This window comes from Erpetoichthys calabaricus, chromosome 10 (genome assembly GCF_900747795.2).
Source record: "Erpetoichthys calabaricus chromosome 10, fErpCal1.3, whole genome shotgun sequence".
Taxonomy (NCBI): Eukaryota; Metazoa; Chordata; class Cladistia; order Polypteriformes; family Polypteridae; genus Erpetoichthys; species Erpetoichthys calabaricus.
Genome location: NC_041403.2, coordinates 142,182,945 through 142,198,168, shown reverse-complemented (window position 1 = coordinate 142,198,168; position 15,224 = coordinate 142,182,945). Strand labels below are relative to the sequence as shown.

At 41.5% G+C, this 15,224-nt stretch overlaps 1 protein-coding gene across 11 annotated transcripts in view; it reads right to left on the bottom strand.

Annotated features, from left to right (window-relative positions):
- Positions 1-15,224, bottom strand: part of ptprt (protein tyrosine phosphatase receptor type T) — a 651,792-nt gene that overhangs the window by 363,259 nt on the left and 273,309 nt on the right. The window lies entirely within an intron of this gene.

Here is a 15,224-nt window from a genome sequence, read left to right as displayed (position 1 = left end):
ATTACAGAAACTATAAACAAAAATAAATTAGAAGACTACAGAATAACAGCCAGCATTGGTTTCTGAAAGAAAGATCCTGCCAGAGAAATCTGTTATGATCTCTTTGGATGTGCAGTTTTAGACAAAGGCACAACATAAGACATAATTTACTCCGACTTTCAAAACCACTCTAAAACGATAATGCATTGAAGATTAGTTTGGAAAATTGCAGCCATTTGGAAACTTTAACAGGCCAAAGACAACTGGTAAGAGAAGAATTGAGTGAGGTCATCAATGGAGTCTAATGGGGTCTATTCTTGAACTGTTATTTTTTTCTAATTTATATTAATGGCATTGATTCTGATTCTTGTAAACTTTGTGAAATTTGCAGATGACAGTAAAACTGCCACAATAGCAGATTCTGAGGACACAGCAAAAAATCATTCAAAAAGACCAGGGGCCTCATTTATAAAACTCGGCATGCTTTCAGGCGTAAAAACATAGAAAAACACATTCACCAAAAAAGTCAGATTTTTCAATAAAACCTGGCATATGCACATTTCTATGTAATTTATCATTTTGAAATTACAATCATCTTGTAAATGTGCATTTATTAACGTGCTTCAAAACTCTCCCAGTTCCACCCTATAAAAACCACATAATCAATCTCATACATATTGTCGCACACACGTGTATGGGAGGCTGTTGATTGGCTTGACTAAATGTGTGGTTACCTTGGACCAAGGGTCGGCAGTGCACTCTAATGCCTTTTTTCCTTCCTCAACAGATCCACAGAAGAAAAGACTACGTAACCCCACTTCCGGTTCCTGCACAGACCTCCTGCCAATCCCCTGCTTGACGTCACTTCAACCCAGATGGCACCCCTCTATAATGCCCCACACCCTTTGTATCCAATTTAGTCCAGCACTGGACTCATTCTTGAGAGATTACTTGTTTTGTGTATAATCGTTTGCAACTTTCTCCTTTATTTTCCAGGTATACAGAGTGGATTCCTAAACCTTTTTCTGTGTTACTCGTTTCAATATACAACCACAATGCTGTAGCCCTTGGTTGGTAGAGCACCTTCCTACATGACGCGTCCAGTAGTGTGAGATAGAAATTCTCGTCTCTACATAAAAGGCTCGCAAAAAGCCTTTGTTTGGTAGCCTAAGTATGGGTGTCAGCAATAAGAGCAAGTATGTTGAATTGCAGCATGTTATTGTTGCTGTAAATGTTGTGAGTTCCAACCTCACCATGCCTGAACTAAAACAAAATAGGTCCAATACCTGTTGACAAAGCGGATCGCTAGTCACCGCGAGAGTGTGCATGTAATAGGAGGAGGAAGTAGAGCACACCTACACTCTTTGATGTTGATCTTCAAATGGCACCTGTAATTCAAGATGCCTTTTTATGCAGCATTATGCCTGGGCAGTCCTGATGGTTGTCAGTCTTATCTTGGCATCATAGATGACTTGTATGTTAACAGAATGTAACTGTTTACGGTTAACAAAATCAGCTGATATAGGTACATTAAATTGCTCCAATTATGTTAGGAGAAACGGACACTGCTGCAAATTGCCTTTTTATGTTGGTAACTACATGTGGTACAGCGTGTATGTACACCCACATCACATGAGAACTGGATGTAGCATTTCGTCGGTCAGTTTAAGGCTTCCAGCACAGTGGGCATGACAGAGTGAAGCCTGGCTGAAATATCCCTGACTTGTTGGCCAGTTACCTGAAGAGTGACAACAACTCATCTAAACTGACAGAAAAAGAAAATTCATTGCAAATACGCAGCATTGGAACTCTTAAAATTGAACTAAAAGAGTCGGTACATTGTTTTTGAGGTTTAATATGTTTGTCACATCAATGCACATTATAACTTATTACTGATATGAATTATTATCCGTGCACGTCATCATTTAGATGGTTTAGCTGTATTTCCCTACTTGGTCAAGCGTGTCATCATTTCCCACTTTCTCTGAAACGTTTCATACGGATGGGTCCGAGTTACAGTAAATATACACACTCTTCCACGTCATTTTCCCGTTTGCGTGGGAAGTTGTGTATGCCCATTTCGAACCTCCATTTTGCGCAAATGCAAGCTATATAAATGAGGCCCGTGAGCAATCTTCAAAATTTGAGCAATACTTGAAAATGCAGCATAACAGACAAAAGTGAAAATGGCTTCACTCAGTCAAAAGGAACATAAATTATTAATAAAAGATTGAAGGAACTGATCCACAATGAAGCAGCATCTGAAAAGCCAAAACATGGGTTTAAATTGACGCAACATTCGCACTGTTTAGGCAATATGCAGAAGCAATTGAAAAGTCAAGAAAGATTGTAGGTTATATTGTAAAAACTACTCAGCACGAAGCAGGAGATGTTATCCTTTATCCTGGGTTGGTAAAGCTGAAGCATGTGAACAGTTCTGGTAACCACACTGCAGCTGTAGAAGCTGTTCAGTGAGGAGAACCCAAGTGGCTCCTTGAACTGAAGTGCATGTCCTACAGTGATCACATCAGGAAATTACATCTCTGTAGTCTTGAGAACAAACTACAAGAGGACCTAATCCAGGTCTTCAAAATTCTCAAAGGCATCAATAAAGTTGATCCAGCAGAATTAATTTATTCAAATAATGAATCAAGTACTTAAGGACACCAGTAGAAATTAGTGGAAGCATATGTAAGACTGACGCCAGGAGGCACTTTATCACGCAAAGAGTCCTGGGAACCTGGAATAAATCACCAAGATGTGTAGTTGTAGTGGAGACCTTGACATCTTGTAAAGGGTATTGGGAAGAGATTCAGGGTCAACTGAGCTGTTAGCCAACCAAACGTGACTGATGATCTCCCATTTCTGAAAACATTCTTACTGTATGCACGTGTATTTTTTCTTTTTTCCCATTTTGTTGCAATGCCTACCCTTGCTTACCCTGTGTGTCAAACCTCTGTAACATTTTGACAGTTCAAGTTTAAAATTCTCACAAAATAAAATAGCATCTCACCAATCATTTGAGGGGTGAAACAGCACCACCGTGGAGTTTGCATGTCTTCCCCGTGTCTACATTGTTTTTTCAGCATGCTTAGCTTCAGTTTCTCAAAGGTGCACAGCTTGGGTTGAGCTGTTCCTACAGTCATATGAAAAAGTTTGGGAACCCCTCTTAATTCTTTGGATTTTTGTTTATCATTGGCTGAGCTTTCAAAGTAGCAACTTCCTTTTAATATATGACATGCCGTATGGAAATAGTAGTATTTCAGCAGTGACATTAAGTTTATTGGATTAACAGACAATATGTAATATGCATCATAACAAAATTAGACAGGTGCATAAATATAAATTTGGGCACCCCAACAGAGATATGACATCAATACTTCTTTTATAAATATAACAGCCTCTAGACGCCTCCTATAGCCTTTGATGGGTGTCTGGATTCTGGATGGAGGTATTTTTGACCATTCTTCATACAAAATCTCCCTAGGTCAGTTACAGTTGATGGCTGCTGAGCATGGACAGTCTGATTCAAATCATCCCAGAGATTTTCGACGATATTCAAGTCAGGGGACTGTGACGGCCATTCCAGAACATTGTACTTCTCCCTCTGCATGAATGCCTTTGTAGATTTCGAACTGTGTTTTGGTTCATTGTCTTGTTGGAATATCCAACCCCTGCGTAACTTCAACTTTGTGACTGATGCTTGAACATTATCCTGAAGAATTTGTTGATATTGGGTTGAATTCATTCGACCCTCGACTTTAACAAGGGCCCCAGTCCCTGAACGAGCCACACAGCCCCACAGCATGATGGAACCTCCACCAAATTTGACAGTAGGTAGCAGGTGTTTTTCTTGGAATGTGGTGTTCTTCTTCCGCCATGCAAAGCACTTTTTGTTATGATCAAATAACTCAATTTGTGTTTCATCAGTCCAAAGCACTTTGTTCCAAAATGAATCTGGCTTGTCTAAATGAGCATTTGCATACAACAAGTGACTCTGTTTGTTGCGTGAGTGCAGAAAGGACTTCTTTCTTATCACCCAGCCATACAGATGTTCTTTGTGCAAATTGCGCTGAATTGTAGAACGATGTACAGATACACCATCTGCAGCAAGATGTTCTTGCAGGTCTTTGGAGGTGATCTGTGGGTTGTCTGTAACCATTCTCACAATCCTGCGCATATGCCGCTCCTGTATTTTTCTTGGCCTGCCAGACCTGCTGGGTTTAACAGCAACTGTGCCTGTGGCCTTCCATTTCCTGATAACCATTCCTCACAGTTGAAACTGACAGTTTAAACCTCTGAGATAGCTTTTTGTAGCCTTCCCTTAAACCATGAGACTCAACAATCTTTGTTTTCAGATCTTTTGAGAGTTGCTTTGAGGATCCCATGCTGTCACTCTTCAGAGGAGAGTCAAAGGGAAGCACAACTTGTAATTGACCACCTTAAATACCTTTATATCTCATGATCTGACACACCAGTCTATGAAGTTCAAGGCTTAACAAGCTCATCCAACCAAGTTGGTGTTGTAAGTAATCAGTATTGAACAGTTACATGCATTCAAATCAGCAAAATTACAAGGGGACCCACATTTTTGCACAGCCAGTTTTTCACATTTGATTTAATTTCATACAACTAAATACTGCTTCACTAAAAATCTTTGTTAGGAAAACACCGCAGTACTCAGATGTTCCTAGGAAATGAAAGGCATACCACTGTTATCTTTTTTGTTGAAAGGAGAGTCAATTATTATGCAGGCTGAGAGGGGTTCCCAAACTTTCTCATATGACTGTATACATTTGCCCCGAATGAGTGAGTGTGTTGTAAATAATAATAAATGAATAGTTATATTCATATAGCAAATATAAATAATTTATATATTTATATTCTCGCTACTCAAAGCACAATACACTTTACATAGGAACCATCTCAACAACCCCCGATGTGTAGCACCCCCCTGGATGATGTGATGGCAGCCATTATCATACCAGTACACTCACCACACATTAGTTATTGTCGGACAGGGGATGATTAAGGGGCCAAAATGGAAAAGGCCTTTAAGCACTTATTTTGGGGAAGAAGAATCCTTTCCTTCGTTATTTCTGTGGCTGTTGGCTTCTCTCTCTTTCTCATGGGTGGGGATTAAAATGAATTTAGTTTGTTACATTTGACTTGATTGTATGGAATATTACATGGTTTAAATAAATTCAATAAAAGTTTAAAAAAAAGGAAAAGGCCATGATGGGCAATTTAGCCACCAGGTTGGATAAACCCAACTCTGTTTGACCACAGAGAGTCAGGACCTCAGTTTTACAACTCTTCTGAAGGATAGTACCATATCAGCAGCACAGTGTCCCTGTCACTGCATTGGAGCATTGGCATCCAAATTCAGACCACAGGTTAAGCACACCCTGCTGGCCTCACCAATACCTTTTCCAGTAGCAAACCAAGCTTTTCCTAGATGGTGTCCCATCCAAGTAATGGCCGGCCCTGAACATGCTTAGCTTCAGGTGGATGACCTTTTCTGAAGTGCAAGTGGTAAATGAACATGACCCCAATACTACGAGGCCCCTATTTATCACTGAAACTTCCACAAAGTATCAGCGGTCGTCTGGTCTGTTATTCACCCAACATGAGCATACATCAAGTTAGAGTAGTGAAAGTGCTATAACCATATAGCCTCGCCAGATCTTGTGCCAAAAAAGTAATGAGCTCCCCTGTGCAAAATAACTCATTACTACAATGTTTATAACAACCCTCATGTTTGTCTTCTTAAGCGTTTTTTCCAAATTTCCATCATCGGCTAATATTTCTTATCTGTAAAAATAATGCTTCATATTGTACAGTATGTGAAATTGTGCTTGGTGCGTCAAGCCTGTTTCCAGCTAATGGATCAGGACCTGCTGGTCCTTGTGTGTGTGTTTGTGTGTCTACTGAATGTGCAACTTGATTTGTCCAGTTTAGTGATCGGCCTTGGAAGCTTTAGCTCCTTATTCTTGGCAATAGAATTTTTTAATTGTGCATTTGCACTTTCAGTTTGATTTTGTCCGAGCTAAAGCTCTGCCGAGAAAGCCAGTGATTAGGTGGGAAAAGCCAGTACAATTCACTCCCTTAAAGAGAGACACAGTAATTGGAAAACAAGCAAGAACGCTTTGAGACTGAGGGGTTACACTGAACAGAGTGGGGCCGAGCAGAACAATCATCTTCACCCACCACTGAGGAGGTTCACCTGAAGGCACCTCATTTTTTGAAAGTCACCAAGGAAGCCTTTCATGTGTTCCTTCCATTTCATGGAGAAGAAGTCATCAATGTGATGCTCCTGTAATAGCAAAGCATAGCATCCTGATGCAGAAAGAACAGGTATGTAGAAAATAGTTTTTTTTTTTCAATTGTTTTCTGGTCATAATAGCTTTCAGAGAGCTCCAGAGTCAGCCAGTGTGTTCTTTCTGTGGTATTGTGGCTCATTTATTTTGACCTCAAAGCCATTTGATTCTAAACTTGAGGACTTACTCTTTCGATTTAAGCAGTTCATCGCCAGTATATTTTTCTAGTCAGCTGCGAGACTCTCAGTTGCATCAAGTTTAAATCTATTTTACTATATTTTATAAGATGACTAGCAAAATACCCACGCTTCGCAGCGGCGAAGTACTGCTTTAAAATTTTTATTAAGAAGAAAAGTAAACCTTTTTAAACTGAGGGAAAATATAACAATAATTATTTGTTAAGGATCTCTTTGTATACCACGTTGTCAGTTTGGCCCTCTGGTTGTAATATGACCAAGCTGTGCGCTGAGCTTACTCTTGAGCATGCAGCATTCAGTTGGCCATGTGAAAAGCAATCTTGCCTCAAATCAATGCCAACCTTTTGTAGGGTCTGTCCCTGAGACTTATTAATTGTCATTGCGAAGCAGAGCCTTACTGGAAATTGGAGGCGTTTGAATTGAAATGGGTTTCATCGATAACTTCGCATCCAGCTTTTGAGAGTTGAAACATTCATAAACATCAAAGTGTCCACTACTCAAATCGTCACCTGTGAATCTAAGATGTTTAAGAGGCATTGGCGGTTGTCCAAAGGTGTAAAATACTTGGCCATTTCGGTACACTTGAAAGCGACAACCGAACAATTCAGCGGCAGCCATCAACTCACATGCAGAACCATAAGTGAAGGGCTTAAGCATTTCACTCTTATAGTGCACCTGAGTAGTATAATTATCTCCTGTACTGTCATCAGTCCACACCTTGAACCTGTCCCAGTCATTCAATACATAAGACACAATGATATCAAGAGTAAGCCTGATATGGCCGTGCAATATGTAACACAGAGAATGGAAAAGGCAGTGCATGGAAACCACTCGGTAAGTGACAGTTCTTTGATCGATGATGATCACCTCGATAGACATGTTAATGGGGTACGGTTGGAACGATAAAGGAATTGGGTACCTAAACAATGTAAACTAAGTCTAAAATACCTACACAATAACTATAATCGTAATAAACGAACTATAAAACAGTGGAGAAGCCGTGGATTAAATAAAAAGGCTGCAGTTATCAGCAGGGAGACGTAAATACCGTGGCGAAGCAAGGAAGGGAATGAAGAGACCGGAGCGACACACGGCCTTATATAGGCAGGCAGCCAACTACGTGGGAGGTGTGGGGATGGGGGACTCAACGACCGAGCTGCAGGCTATGGACATATATATGTATGTAAGTAGGATTCAGTTAGCATTGGAAACCCGCGTACCAAATTTCTTGAAGATGGGCCCATAAGTAACAAAGACCGTTGGAAAGTTCAATATGGCGGCCGACAGTGGTGTCATACCATCGAAATAAGTATGTACATCGGTTAGGTTAGCGCAGGGAAGCTGCCTACCAAATTTCGTGAAGATGGGGCCATAAATAAGAAAGTTTAACATGGCGGACGTTGTTGACTGTTATGACCGTTACGCGTAGAATTTCGAAATGAAACCTGCTTAACTTTTGTAAGTAAGCTGTACGGAATGAGCCTGCCAAATTTCAGCCTTCTACCTACATGGGAAGTTGGAGAATTTGCTGATGAGTGAGTCAGTGAGGGCTTTGCCTTTTATTAGTATAGATGACAGTGTCACAGGATATCATAATGACCTGATGACAATAGACTGTTAGACTGATGTTTTGTGACAGTGTGTGATTTTGCACGTGCTATTGGGAGACATCTGAAAGGTCTTAAGAATAGTACTACCACGTCAGACTAGGGGGTGGCGAGCTGCACTAACTCTCTTTCTCAATCTTCTGCAGACCATCCATGGGAAATCTCGCCAGGTCCCGGCACCATGGATGATGTCACTTCCTGTTCTGGCACTAGTGATGATGTTATTTCCAGTCCCCGATATCATGCATGAGGTCACTTCCGGCATGAAAGACATCACTTTCTGGTTCCGGTGCCAGTGATGACGTCATTTCCTGTCCAGAAGATGTCACTTCCGGTTCCAATGACGTCACTTCCAGTCACTTTAAAGCCACCGTGTTTTCCTATCACTTTCAATTCTGTTTTGGACTCGAACCTGTGATCATCTCAATCAATTTTAACCCATTTGCAGCCAAGGCACAATATACAGGTGGCTGCCCCAAACCTTTTTATGTCTGTTTTTGTGACAATGTCTTACTAGTCATTAGGAAAAGAGGGATGGATATTATCAGTTAGGTAAGTTAAGACAAGTCTACACACACGAACGAAGGTTCTGAGATGAAACCACCAAAATGTTTGCATCAAAAACTGCACTTTCTATAACTACTAATGGCTTGAGTGCAAAAGAACTGGGCCAACAGCATTATCTGGCCTTCTTGTCTATTTAAGAATCATCATCTGGAACCATCACATTCTGACCCCAAATTTTTAAGAGCACCAAACCTTCCATGTTGCTTGCTCTCAATATAAATCAAAGATGTTCTCCATTCAAATGGTTCAGTGACATCATGGTACTGTTTCCATGGATCAGTGAAGAGCTAAAAAATCACTACTGTGCCAGAAGATCCATCTGTCCATCAAATATTGAACTCTATCAAAAATTACAGTAGCAAGGGGATGATCCCAAAAATGATATTCCAATATTCAGAGGGTGACATGCATATTTCTTTGGCCTTGTACCTGACTCTCAATTTACTATGTACACTACATTTGCCACTCTATCGGTGCAATGATTCATGTTATTTGTACTGTGTATCGTAACTTGTCTTGCAACATTCTTACTGAAACTTAAATCTTGATTCTAGACATTTTCACAGCCAGTAAACATAAGAACAAAATGCTGAAGTCCATAATTTGTGCTGCTAAATCTCCAGGACAGCAAACATGGAGAAAACAGCACATTGGCAGGTTCTATCATTATTAGCCTGCACAATGCATCTGAGTCCTAAAGCCTGTAGCCACTGCCATGCACTTCCATGAGTAACTGCCCAAAGATACATTAACTTCTAGAGAGGAACAAACAAATAAACACTACAAGTGAGAAAAGTCCTAAACGAATAAGCAAACAGTACCACAAAAATACTAAATAAACTCATGTGGTCAAAGTACTAATAGAGAAAAAGCACAGTCATGGAACAATCTACAGTATGATGGCCAACCTAACAATCCAAAAAACATTGAGAAGCAAAACGTAATGTACTCAGCCTAACACATACCTCTTGAGAGATGTACTAGACACACACACCTCCAAGCATCCACTGCATTCACATACAACAAGACATTCAGAGTGGAGGACAGTGACCATGTTCTCCAACTATCACTGTAAGATCATAAACATACAATTAATAAAATAAGAGGAGAGCATTCAGATCATTTGCTTTACTAATGGCTACATTGCCATAATGTCTTTTCTGGTAGCTCTCTAAATCATGTCTCGGTCTCTGTCTCAATGACATTGTTCCACAATTAACGTGAAAGTTTGAATGAAGAAGGGTCTGTCTTGCATGCACGTTCTCTTAATCTCCACTAGGTGTCCTCGAACGTGTGATTCTCCACATAACTGGAAGAATTTCTCCGAATCGATTTTTCCCTGATGCTTTACAGAATTTTGAACATCCACATTACATTACTTCCCATACAGCTCCCAAATATTTCATTGGAAATTAAGTGTGCAAGTTTATACTGTAACACACGTGGGCATGGGGGTCAGCTAAAGGGCTCGAAAGAAAGTACCGTATATACTCACGTTTAAGTTCTCCCACAGATATGTGGGGACTTGATTTTGCTGTGTAATTTCCGGTATTTTATAATGTCGGTCGTATAAGTTGAATTAGGAAAACTCAAGTTATTGGTCTAAGAGATTATGATATGTTAACACCTACCTGCGAGAGTAACCACGGAGCACACTGCCTTTTGTTTCTGTGTATTGTGCCTACGTGACCACATGGTAATACCTGAACTATTCCGAAGTGACGTTTGCACTGTTTTGTGTTTTTTGTATCTCGCATCCTCATACACCTTTATCATAAGAGCATCCCTTATCTACGATGGAGCGTTCGATCAGAAGAAAATATGAAGCTTGTTTTAAATTAAAAGTCGTTGAAGTGGCGAAAGAAATTGGTAACTGCGCTGCTGCAACAAAATTTAATGCGTTTGAGAAACTGATATGAGATTGGAGGCAAGAAGATGTAAAAAAACAAATCTAAGTATCGTATTTTTGAACAGGCATACAAGTTGGGGTCTGATTTTATGATTGATTTTTCGGGTTTCAAGACCCGACTTATATGCGAGTATATATGGTAATTCCTGGTCGGACCAGGGGGTGGCAGAGTGTTCTGACCCTTTCACTTTTCTCCCTGTAGACCAAATGCGGGAAATTCCACCTGGGCCCTTTAACGTCACTTCCGGTTCCACCCCTGAAGATGTCACTACCTCCTTACGACTTTAAAACCCACCCTGTCTGTACCAAATGTCAGTTCTGCTTTGGACTCTTGTCTGTAAAGACCTTTTTTTTATCGTAAGCACTTTCTTTAACTCTTTCAGGGCAGATGTCGACTTTTGTCAGCAGGAGGAGTTGAGAGCAGTAAGCAATCGCAAACGGTGACAAAACCCGCAATTACGTTTTAGTTTGACTCTCTTTGCTAGAAGGAAAGTTAGCTTTGTTGGTTTGACCGAGATTCCCATGCACTTGCGTGAGCAGCAAAGAGCAAATAACAACAAAAATGGCATCAACATCTGGCAAGAGATCGAAGCGAATGCACAAAGCAAACTACTCCATGGACAACGTTTTGCGTATTATCGCTGAATTGGACTCTGACATGTCGGACTCCGATTCTGATAAAAATGATCTGGAGACCAAGTTCGAAAATGAAAGTGAGGCACCAGCATCAGCTGATCGATCTCCAGCTAACCGTTTTGCCGAACACGTTTGTGTAGATGAAGACCGCCACGAGGTACAAACCAGAGTGCATTGCACTGTGACCATGACTGCTGCTGCCGTCCCCACCCCCCCAGCCTGCCACGCATTCCTGCCAGCCATCTTGCCACCTGTTAGTGGATCAAGCCACAAGAGACCGTGAACTGGCAGCCACAGCACCCAGCAACTGATATTTCAGGTTGATTTATGTGTGAGATCCTTGCTTTGGGTGCTTTTCAGAAAACTGCATGTTTATATTCAGCCCTCAAAGAGTTCATTTTGTGGCAGTTTCCAAGTTTATGGGTGGCTGCCCCAAACCTCTTGTTGTGTCAAGGCTTGGTTATTTATCACAATGCGAATACAGAGAGCAGATTGTTGCTCTTTTATATTAAAGCTGTTACCGCACAGTTTTCATCCATGAGTTTCTTCATAAGCATTCATTTCTGTTTGTTTGTTGCCTGCAGCGTGTGTGACATCCTTATGAATACAAGATTGTGTGGAAAAAGTTCTCAAGAGAGTCTCTTCCTCAGAATTGCAGATCTGCGAAAGTAAAAATTACGAATTGAGGAAACTACGAATTGACTTCTAGTCAGCTATCTCTAGAGTTGCTGTATCCTTCTTGTGGTGTGGCATCTACAACTGCATGCAGTAATTCAAGGGCAGTTATTAGAGCATCATAGGACTAGAACTTAACGTCCTTTCTTTCATTAGAATGGAGATATGTTTCAAAAAGGTTTGTACTTTTAAATCACGTGAAACTTGACAAACGGTGCTTCCGTCAGGGTCAGGGTCTTGTTTGTTGAAAGGTGCAGCTATGGTTATCCCAATGTTTATTCTCTGTTCTTTAGGTCCTTTGGCCGGTTACAGTTGCTCATACGCTTTCAGTCTGGAAAAATTCTAGTAAGATGTCTCAGTAGCTTGTGGCTTATTCCACTGGTACAAAACCCCAGATATCTCCGTGTTAAAATCATTAAAGTCCTATGAACGGCACGGCTTTTATTTTAAACCTTAAGCCACCCATCACTATAAAGAATGATAACATCCTCTTGAGGGTTTCCTTACTGGCACAGGACGCAGCTCAAAGCAGCCCGCCTCAGACATTAACCCAGTGCCCATCCTCCACATGGCAAGTACTGGCAGAGCTCCAAATTAAAACAAAATAACAAGCAGTGCCATTCATCCATTTGAAGATTCATATTAAAGCACATACTGTGACTTGCTAATGTTCAGAGTCTGGCAGAGCCTGCTGTGAAACCAGCAAAGTTTCTCTTTATGAAAAAAATAAGATTTTTTTTTTCTTTTCCCTGGCAATCACTCGCAGTACTATAAAGATTTCTCACCAATCCTTTAGGTATTAATGTCAAAAAAAGCCCTGCAGTTATTGCTTGGGTTATTACACTTCTATTAATATCTTTTTTTCATTTTAATATAATGAAGTGCAAATTACAGTATTGATTGCAGACAGCTCATGAATTTTTAAAACATCCTTTCATCATAAGGCAGTTATAAGAAGTGTTATTTCAGGACAGATCAATTTATCAGAAAAAATAGAGATGGGGAGAATACAGCATTTAAGCAGATGAATAGTAAAAAACCTACACTCAATCACTGGGTTTCATTAACATGCACTTGTGTTTGTATGCCTTCATCAGGAATGGGCTGGGGCTCTGCCATTAGACCTGCCTTTTGCCACAGCCCCAGATAATAAACAGACATAGGATTTGAACCCGGGTATGGGATCTGTGAGGCAGCACCAACAACATCGCCAGAGTGCCACTCCTTTTTGAGCTAGGCCAAAGGAAATGTGTGGTGTAGCGGGTCCACAGCTCACGTCAAAAAGGCCACTTTTCAAATAAATGATCGTTGTCTTCGCGACTTATAGAGAGGGCATGGTAGTGTGGCCGGACGTGGTTCCCGAGGAAGTTTGTGATGCGGGCAGTCCTCGTTTAAGTGCACAAGTGAGGAGTTGTCCGCATCTGTAATTGTTCCCAGGAGCTGTTGATTGCCACACCTGATCCACGTCCTCGTGATAAACAGAAGCGCGAGGCGGTTAGGAGGGGGGAATGAAAACAGGAAAGGAAAGGAACGGAGGTTGCAGAAGAAGGCAGCAGGAAGTAGGGAGAGGAAAGCCGGTGCAAGAGAGAGAGAAGAACGAGCGAGCGCATGCCCGCGGGCAGCTGAGCAGTGAGCCTGGGTGTTTGGCCAGCACCCAAGGAGCAGTCGATTGTGGTCGCTCCCACTGAGCATTTTGTGACCGGAAAGAGGATGGCTCGCCACGTAAGGCCGAGAAGGCAACGGGAGCCCAAGTCACGGTCTGGTTAAGCCTACCGGAGCCAGGGATCGACGAAGCGAACAGACCATCAGGAGAACACAGAGAGATGGTCAGCTGGAGGTAGGGTGGCTCCCCTGGTGCATAGCCTGGACGGGAGGAGCAGGGGAGTCACCAGTAAAAAGGCACCGGGCTTTGTGTTAAAGGACAGCTTCCAGCCATTGTTTTAACCTCGGGTTTTTCTATAGGATTTTAACCTCCACGATTTCACCTTGTTTTTATTGGATTATTTATTTGAAGGATTGAGAAGCACTGCACTTTATTTTGGACACTTTGACTTTGTTATTGTTTGTTGATTTCTAAATAAAAGCACTTTGCACTTTTTGCACCATCCCCTTGCTTCATTGTTGTGCCTCACTGTCTAGCTCATCGGTGACATTACCGACGTGTGTCGGGTTCAAGGGCTCCTAGAAGGAAGATGGGAGCATGGAGCGAACCCGCACCGTCACAAAATACCATTAATCTGTTCTTAGATTAACTATCAGCTAGCATCTCAATGATTCAAGGACATGTCATATTAACACATCCTGCCATGCACTCTCATACAGCCAACTTTACAAGAGCGGAAGCCTATTGCACTTTGTGTCAGCCCTGGTCCTTTTTTAGACTGTACTTTTACACATTGCTTTCACATACTGTATAGGCATGTTTATTTTGTGCAGTATTTCTTTATTTTCCCAATGTCCTGGATAAATTGCCCACCAGACCCTGGTCATCCTGGTCCCCTAATCATCCTCTGTCTCTGATTGGCTAGCTCTGTCTCACCACTTCACCACCACTGCTATTGCATCATCCAGGTGCAGGCTGCATATTGGTTTGTTGCTGGTTGAAGTGGCTCCTCACTCTCTGTGTAAATCACTTTGAGTAGCAAGACAAAGCAGTATATAAATGTAATGAATTACTATTATTATTTTCCAAACCTATCTGAACCTAGTTTTTAAAGGCAGGCGCTCACAATGACTACATGGAGTCAAGTGGGTAAAGCAAGCATGAAGCTCTACTGTATATGTATGGCTGCCATTTGCCTTCTCTTTCAGGTCAGTACTCAGGTAAGCTTGGGCTTTACATTCTGTGCAGTGTTTAGCAACTCTCCCCGTTTCCACATATTTTGTTAGTTTACGTTTTGTGTGTCTCACGCATGCATGTCTGAGGATCACCTTGCATGCTCTGATCAGGTTTGTGTTACCACCCCAAGACGAGGGGGGGTGGGGGTGCCGTCACTAACTGTCTAACCATCTGCTGCTCAGAGAAGACATCCCAGGTGGGTGACTGACCACAGCCCCATAGCTTCAAAAAGCCCCACATTTTCTGGTCCAAGTTTATTGCTTTTGTTACCTCGCAAATTAAACGAGGTGACACCCCAACTATTTTTGGGACTCTGCCAGTCACTCTGCTCGACATGTGCCAGTTGAATCCTGAACCAGAACAAACTGATGGACATTCTGAACTCCAGTTCAAAAGGTTCAAGACTCTGAATTACTGAAGTCACATTATTTTATAGAGATTCTGCCCTCTCTTCTTCCTCGTCACTTCTGCTGTTCTCTCTCTCTCTCCCTCTCT